The sequence below is a fragment of the Varroa destructor genome, unplaced genomic scaffold, assembly GCF_002443255.2.
Source record: "Varroa destructor unplaced genomic scaffold, Vdes_3.0 BEIS01000001.1, whole genome shotgun sequence".
In the NCBI taxonomy this organism is placed as follows: Eukaryota; Metazoa; Arthropoda; class Arachnida; order Mesostigmata; family Varroidae; genus Varroa; species Varroa destructor.
This window is the reverse complement of record NW_019211454.1, coordinates 38,353,922-38,362,511: the sequence shown is the minus strand read 5'-3', so window position 1 is coordinate 38,362,511 and position 8,590 is coordinate 38,353,922. Positions and strand designations below refer to the sequence as shown.

At 42.4% G+C, this 8,590-nt stretch overlaps 1 protein-coding gene and 1 long non-coding RNA gene across 6 annotated transcripts in view; one reads left to right on the top strand and one right to left on the bottom strand.

Moving 5' to 3' along the window:
* Positions 1-8,590, top strand: part of LOC111245216 (frequenin-1-like) — a 148,982-nt gene that overhangs the window by 62,656 nt on the left and 77,736 nt on the right. The gene's annotated exons all lie outside the window — the stretch shown is intronic.
* LOC111245287 (uncharacterized) overlaps positions 3,247-8,590 on the bottom strand; it is a 25,679-nt gene continuing 20,335 nt past the window's right edge. For both annotated transcript variants that reach the window (XR_015322391.1, XR_002671267.2), the window contains 2 exons: positions 7,118-7,334; positions 3,247-6,749 (listed from right to left, as the gene is read on the bottom strand). This is a non-coding gene — a long non-coding RNA (uncharacterized LOC111245287). The remainder of the gene's footprint in view (positions 6,750-7,117; positions 7,335-8,590) is intronic.

Here is an 8,590-nt window from a genome sequence, read left to right as displayed (position 1 = left end):
ATATGAAAGCTGGCAATAATATATATTGTCAACTGTGAGCAAAAAAGGAAATTAAATATTTGGGTGTGGGTTTGCCCAACGCAGGGGAGATTAGATAATAGCTAGGCATGACTCCGACCGTGGGAATGGGTGCAGGTCTTTTTTTTGTTCCATAATGAATCTGTTGTTCATTTTAAGAGAAAATTAGCTTTCATGTCGTACATGGAAAAGCAGCTTACACGCATGCCCGTTACAATAAACAGCCCACCAAAGTTTGCTTTAACTTGAACTGACCACCCTGCACGCAAGTAGCGTACAGCCTTGTTTCTAGATACTCCATCAGTGGGTTGATGTCGCTTTTTAGCCAATTAGAATCGATTCGTTTATAAGGGAATTAACATTTCCTCACTCGCTTTGCATTACATTGATGTACATGTACACTAAATTAATATGTGAAAACTGCACATTGAAATCGGTAGGCAAATATAGTATTTTCGCAGGCTGCTACTGAGCGCTGTTTTTTTTTAATGTAAAAATGACAATTTTTTTATGGACGCCTAAAGTGACAAAATTGTCAGCATATGCAGTTATTCCAAACATTACGTCAAGAACGCACCAGTCGTTGATGTAATGGCTCGCTGTTGAAATAACGATGCCGTGACCTGCGTCTACTTTCGGGGCGCTGAGGCATCTGCCATACATACATATATGGGTTTACCCTGAACTTGCAGAGCAGTGAAATTCCACATTTCAGATAGGCGTATTGTAGTAGTCTAAATATAGCTTAAATTAGAGCCATATTTTTGCTGAGCCTTCAGAACCTACAGCAATACCCCTGATACGAGCACGAGATTGACCCGAGTCTAACCGGCAGCTTCCTGCATAGTCGATCAGCGGCAACCAGCGGCCAGAATACAAACCTTTAACCTCAGTTCTATTCTGCGAACCTGCAAGTGTTCGATCAGTTTAGTTGTGTGCAGCGGCAGATTACGGTGGAGGTTTGACGCTGCCGTCAACACGTAAAGCTGGCCCTACTAGCAGCTAGGGAGTTAAATCAGAGTGGATAGCATGTTGAGCAACTTACATGTGACTACCGCTACGTTCAACCGTACCCAAGTTCTTTTAGAAGTCCTTACATTTGTATACGCAGCTAGGAATTTTGCGTCTTTTTTTTTTTTATTTAATAACTTCTTTCCTGACGGTCCTAAAGCAATCGAAGAGGAGCAGGCCAAACAGCAGCAGATCCCGTTAGCAAGGTCGTATGTTCCGCTCTAGAATATGCCGAAGTATAATTGTACTATGGATGCCGCAGGTATGAACCATGCTGAGTGCTAGCCCATCGACAGTTGCGTGTATGACAGTGGATTGGTAAAGCACGTAATGTATGGCGCAAGAGAGTAAATCTATACGTTATAATCTCTAAACCTTATGTCCAGGAATCGAGAACGCCCCTAGAACCAGTGGCGTTCGAATGCTATTTGGCGGGGCTGGCATTTTCGGGAAGGAATAAATATACTATATCACAAACTAAAAGACAACGACAGAATCCAATTCTGTAGCTGAAGGCTCAGTTGTTCGGTGATTCGGAGCGTTCAGCGATAAGGCCTGAAAAGATGCATATTCGTATTTTTTTCATTTTTAATTTCATCGTATATTTTTCATGATTCAAAAATCCACCGCCGAAACGAAGGTAAACGTGCCCTAAGCGTTATTATTTCCCAGTTTTGATTCACTCGCTTCAGAATTAGAGACTTTAATTTGAGAGACAAACCACGTTCTCAACGACCATAGGAGGCAAACGACAATGAACTGCAGGTTCCTTTTAAACAAAATGCAGGCCCGTCGATCCGAGGGCTCTCTATACGACTAGGAACGATCAAGATAACTATTATTAATCGTTTCCATGCACTGGGCTAAATATCGAAAAAAAAAAAAAGTGAACCTTTTAAAGTCAATGACAATTACGAAAAAAACGTGTAAGAATACCCCTTTGCCTGTTTGCACGACAAAAAAATCATTTCTATACAGGATCGTTACCGGCGATAAAGGATTGATCTCCGACTCCTAAATGCAAATCAAAATAGTTAGGCCCTTTTACTTCGACGCCATGAAGAAGTATTCAAGATTAGAAGCCGCACCTCCACATATGCTGAGACCAAAAAAGCTGTCATGCTAATACCTACCCAAGTTCCGGCAAAGGGCCGTAGTACACCGTTACGCGAATCAGCTCATTTCTCTGAGCAACGAAACTGATAGACAAAGGCCTTAGACTGACGAAGGGTGACGCAGGGTGATATTATTGCACCAACAACACTCCACCGCATGCTGCATTGACGACCCACCGAGCGTTGAGGGGTCTGCAATGGAAAACTCTGCCCTAACTTGCATGCAGCCCAGTATCGCTGAACGCTCGATGTAGAGCCATCTTTTTCTGTTGGGGAGCAGAGTTGACCGATGAAGCAGGGGCATTCGATTCGCACCGTTCTTGTAATCGCCTTATTACGTGATCATCTACATTGGTGAAGTCGGCTTTACCCTTGCAGTGTCTTGTTACGGACCGATGTGGCATAAGCGCAAAAGGTTCCTAGCAGTTACGCTCTCTAATATGATTATGTTACTATGTTGAGCTGTGTCACTATTATATACGATACGAAAAATATATCGTATTTTTCGTACGAAGAAACGCAATGTTGACTTGCCGGTCAGATAAATCGTATTCTACCATCTTTCACTCGAACTTCAGAGCGGAGCGGCTTCGCACACTTTCGGCACTTACGATTTTGCTTGTCATGTATCGGTGCTGCACTTGTCTGCTGTCGGATCTCAGAAAGACAATTCGTTTCTTCTGCCAAGCCGTTTGACTATAATGGTATGCTCACTGATTAACTGGTCGTATGTCCCTCGGCATAATCGACAGCGACACGTTATTATCCAATGTAGTATGAATCTATAGTATTATAAACTTTGTTACGTCGCACACAATGGAAGTCCTTTTTCTTACGACAAATCAATGACGTTTAATTCGTTTGTGACGCATCGACCTCCATAGGGGTCATTGTTAATCGTTCTAAACCTATGAGCCTTCATCTCGAAGCTAGACGAACTAAACAATTGGCAGTACTTGAAATTTCCTTCCTCCAGACCCGAAGAGATGAGGCTGTTAGCAGCATGAAAAAGAAAAAACTGCCACACCCAAAAAGAAACCCGCGTATATGTACCTAACAAAAGGAGTAAATTTAATAAGGATTCATATGGTGGCTACGAAATGTATATGCAAGCATAATTGTATTTTAATCATTCTACACGAACATGACATGGAAGGTATCCTGACTGTAAGCGGTACGCGTGTAGGATATTGGGAAAACAGCAAAAAAAACTGTGATAAAAGAAGCAGCAGAAGCCCATAAAGAGCGGCGTCAATTATATAATCATAATAATAATCTCGTACGCTTAACATTGTTCTTTATAATCAATAATTTTTCTGTGCTTATCTTAATGAACGAGTTTAGGTTAGGTCGGTCAGTATGAAATACAGCAGAGAGCCCATCGTACACATATTATATTAATGAGTCGTTAACTAGCAAGGGAATTTTGGCCTAAAAAAAAAGATTTTATGAAAGATGTGCACAAGGCTAACGAAGTGTTCAATGTTCTACTCATTCAACATTCGGATATGTTTAGGGTATGAAGAAATCGTCGAAATCGTTTGCAGGTACAGCATCAAGGATTTAAAGGTCTAGGCGAAATAGGTCTCGCTGGACTTGCCCAACAGATTTATGAAACGACACGATAAAAAATACGTTATTATGAGCTTTTCCAAACGTTAATATTTAAACCAGTAATGGCCGCATGCTCATGGTTACCATGGGAACGTACTTATAAAAACGCGGTCTACGGCACTTAGCGCACTCGGGTTTGGAAAGTATTTTACCCTTTTACTTCGATAAAACCGGCCAGGAAAATTCTAAAAAAGCCTAATTTGAGTACGGATCGAGAACGAGGACGTAGAGACGCTCGCTTTCATTACATTATGACGCTGATCCATTCTTGCATTGACTTGAGCCTCCTGATGAAACTGTATCCTCAGACGGTCACATCGTGACGTGGAAACGCAGGTGTACAAGCGGGACACTAGCATAAAGCAAATATATGGCTTGCTACAATGGTTTATGATGTATATTTAATGGTCTAGCACAGATATGGTCCACTGCAGCTTCATGAGTTCTAGTTGGTCGATTAGGCCTAAAGCGCCCTCTGAAGAGTCGAAGCAAATGATGAATGAACTATGCAATAAACAGAAGATAAATTGCTGAAATGAGACTAAACCGCTCCTTCTGTCGGATAACTTCGTGTCGCATGGCCATGCACGGGTTACAGTTTACGGCTCCGTCATCGAGATATGCGTTAGACGATTCTCCGACAGATGGCTTTCGTCGACCATTTCTCTCTGTAGGTAAATCGTATCTCACAGTACGATGTCAAATCCACTCTAGAGACTTTCGTACCGATTCCTATAATACCGATGATACATTCCTACAGCAACGAAGTAAATCAACTTCCGTCAATATAGCAGAAGTTTATAGATAATAGTGCTGCTGCATATTTTGCAAAAAATATAAAACATCTATGAATATAAAAAGGTTCCGAATGGTTGAATTCGTATCTCGAATCCCGTATTTCATACTGGAAATCCTAATATAGGTAGTCAACGTGATGTCAAAAGGACACGGATCTTATTTTGATTTTCCAAGCGAAACAGACATATGTACGGAAATAGATATATTGAGGAAACCAATGACATCACGATTAGACGATAGCACCTTGAAAATCTTGTAAGTGCTGAATTCGTTTACGCGATTGACGTAAGGCAAAAGGTTTGAATAGGCCCGTTTGCATATAAATACACTTTGGGGTTCAAAAAGGAGGTACGTATTCTAAGCCGTAGATGAGACTTATGCTCCAGGGAAGCGCAGGGGCTCCAGGTGGAAGTTATAAGCGAATTAAAGTTGAAAGAAGCCATTATCGAAATGACACAGCGAAAAATGTAAAATCAAATAAAAATCCAGTCAGATATTAATTGCGCAACGAGTTTCGGAAAGCGGATAATTTCTGAAGAAACTGATGTTTTTTAAAAACTGAAACATCCTGCAGCCTACGATTGCCTTTCGAGGACCTATTTAAGCCCCCATGGGTGGATCTCGACTGTGCATAGGTCAGCAACAATGACGCATTGTTAGAAGAGAACGGGCAGTAAACTAACGCATTTAGGTAAAGCAAATAATTAAACAGGTAAAAGTAATTACCAGGCTGCTGAGCGAATATTGGTAAAGTCGAAGGAGCGATCTCGATATAATCAAACCGCAAATGGAGCAAGGAAAGTATGTCCCTGAAAATGAAGTACATCTGCTTCTCTAGCTATTAGTTGGTGTGGCTGCCCTTATTTGAATTTCTTCGAAAAATGTCACCATGAGTCGCCTTACGAGTCTAATAGCCCACATATGGTAACTGTCTGGAATATCCCCTGCCTTTGCATAGTGTTCAAAAAACAATTGCGCAAGGATGTAATACACACCTATGCTTCAACTAATTGTTGTTGTTGCTTTATAGTTATTCGCTACCGATACACTATTTCAATTATGTTTTTTTATTTCACACAATTTGGCCATTATGCCAAGAACACTCTCCGTGCATTTCAGGAAACCTGGCCGCTGAAGGATAATTGTACGCTATTTTTCCTGCGATTTCAATGACGACCTCATTCATTGACGATTCGTGCGATCCCAACTTTCACTTGGACCATCCATATTTGATGCGTTTCTGACTTAAAAACGAATGAACATCTAGAAAACCGTCATGATCATCAGTAGTAACAACAACGACGTCGGCAGCAGCCTTCGGCGAACGATCGTACTGGCCTTTGATCCATTCACGAGTATGGTTTCGCCTGTTCCATTCATTGCGTACACTCTATCCTTATATCTCATTTTTGCCTGCTTCTGTGCATAGACGTAATTGCAATGAAAGAACTATGACGACGTAGGGGCAAGCCGACAGACGAGCAGGAGAAACGAAGACGGCAGCTATGTCCGCATAGGACGAGCCCGATCGAACAGCGAGCGCGAACGAACAGGGCGAGGAAAATCTGCCAGCACAGACGGCTAGCGCGAGTGATAGCGACAGCTCCGTCACCGATATCGAACAATCCGATCTTTGAAACCGCGCTCTGAATCTGGTCTTGAAAAGGGATTACTCAGGTTGGATTCGGGTCTCTGCGAGATTAGCTGGCATTTGCTGAACTAACGTTAGGTAATGAAGGAAAGTAGATATGGAGGTAAAACCATCAATTCTGGAATGGCTTGACTTTACCCTTACGCCTGGAGCTACTGCTCCGAGAGCAGGTTCGTTGGTGCCGAAAGCGAGGTACGAACATAGAGAGGAGCAGGGGGAGGGCAAACAGAAGCAGCTCGATACCTATCGGCGAAATGTGAAAGAAAAGTAGTGAATGGGAGAAGTATGGTCGTGTGCGAGCCATGTAGGAACTAACGACGGGAAACCTATAGACAGGGATCGTAGGCTGAAGGTTGGTATGAAGCGAAAAGGTCGTTTGCCCAAGTCCTGCTTTTGCCGCTGCACAGTCTTGTATGTAAACAGTCATACGAGCGCCTGCGGTGGCTAGTGTCGCGCAGTCGGCGCTTCCATGGACGACAGCAGGCAACCGGAAGCACCCGCGAACGTACAGACAGGGTACGGTATAGAACGGGTACGAACTTCTATCGAAGAAAAAAATAAAAATGAAGAAAAAAGAAGCAGATTAATCATGATGATATTCAAAGACAAGTGATTACTTTCAGAAAGTGACTAGTGAAAAGGAGAAACACGGTGGAGATGGATAAAGGTTGGGTATAAAATTGGCCGCACAAGCGGCGACCCATTCATCGAGTGATGGGTCGACCGGCGCGCACGAGGAAGACACACGTGGTCCATATTAATGATACGAAACTTAACTGGGGAATTAGCGAGCGGAACGCCCACTAGGGAGGACAACAATGAGAGAAAGAAAAATACGAATAACGCCGACTGATGGCCAAAAGGAAGAAATAAACGCAACGGTAAAAATGAGCTAGAAACGTTTACGTACCGATCTACTAATAGTACGGCAGAAGCGCACGGACTCCTCTCGCAGGCAGACGTATCTAGGAATCATAAGGACACGGACATCTCCCGCGCCTTAAGCACATATATGATCAAAGAGTTTTGCCGTGTCTGTAGGTGAGCGCAAATGGAAAGGGAGCTTAACTACGAGCCTGAAATGGCGCATCGGATAAATCCAAGGCCGCTTGCTGCACCGGTTTCTTCTGGAACCCAGCAGAAAACGACAGCTATGCATTAAGTTAGGTCGAATCGTTCTATTCCGGCCACACTAAGCGGACAGTATACGTGGCGTTAAGCGTGCATGAAGCTCTGCACATAAATATCATACACAAATCGATTGGTTTATTTGTATAGTATGAGACATTTCACATTAAATAAGTACAGAGAGTATGAAGATGAGCTGCCGTTATAAGATGTTTAAGAGTGTTTTTTTTTTTTTATTTTTTTGTTGCTGCCGTAATTATGCCTGGCGAGGGATTTTGGGCGCAGCAAAAAACAATGCATCTAGACGTCGGCGAAAATAACATTGAAAAGAGTCAACACATCATGGTCGTCTATTTTAGTTGACAGGATCGAACTTATGATAGATCTTTATCAACCGGCAGCTCTAGTCCTCTAGCAGATCAGATCCGAATCTGTATGTAGAACACATTAATTCATTAAGTATAACTGCTTTTGCTTAAGTTACGATGATCTTTTTTATCCGCTTGGCCAAGATTATTTATAGATCTCCCGATAACAATGTATTGTAGAGTTTTAGTGAACAAATACTGGCATCTCAAATGTGTCCACACAACAGGAAGTCCGTGAAACGCTCTATGTTTCATGGGTATGGGTGGGCGGCTGCGATTATTTCATCATTTTATTTATTTTTTTAATTATTTAGTAATTTAACTTTGCATGTTAATAAAATTCAATTAATTGCCCTTGTTGCTGCTATGCGCTGTGAAAGTACATCACATGTACCATACACTTTTTGGTCAAAACAGGGAACCTGAGGTCAGGCTAGTGATTTACTCTGGTTGGTTATGTTTTTTCGTTCACTTTTACTTTTTGGGTAACAATTACATGACGTTTGTTGTGCGAAAAAATGTTGCTATTCCAAACAGTGTGCTTCGTGTTGAAAATAGTACTAAACATACTGTCATTAATTATACTATTATTTCCATGATTGCTGCTGCTGCGGCGGTTGAAGCTGGCAGGTCTTCGATCAGTCGCCACGACCTTCATCTGCTCGAGATAAGATCTAATCTCTCGCGTGGGGCAAGAAATCCCAGTACCACGACACACATACAAACACACAACCCAACTACACATCTGCAAAGCGTACACAACCAATTTACACCGTCTCCCGTTTGCTAAGCGCCCATTCGCACCAGGCACAGGAACTTGTGGCGTGAACCGTCAGAATTGTGGCTAGTCGCACCTGAGCGTCTTCCCAGCGCTTTTCCCAGTCGGT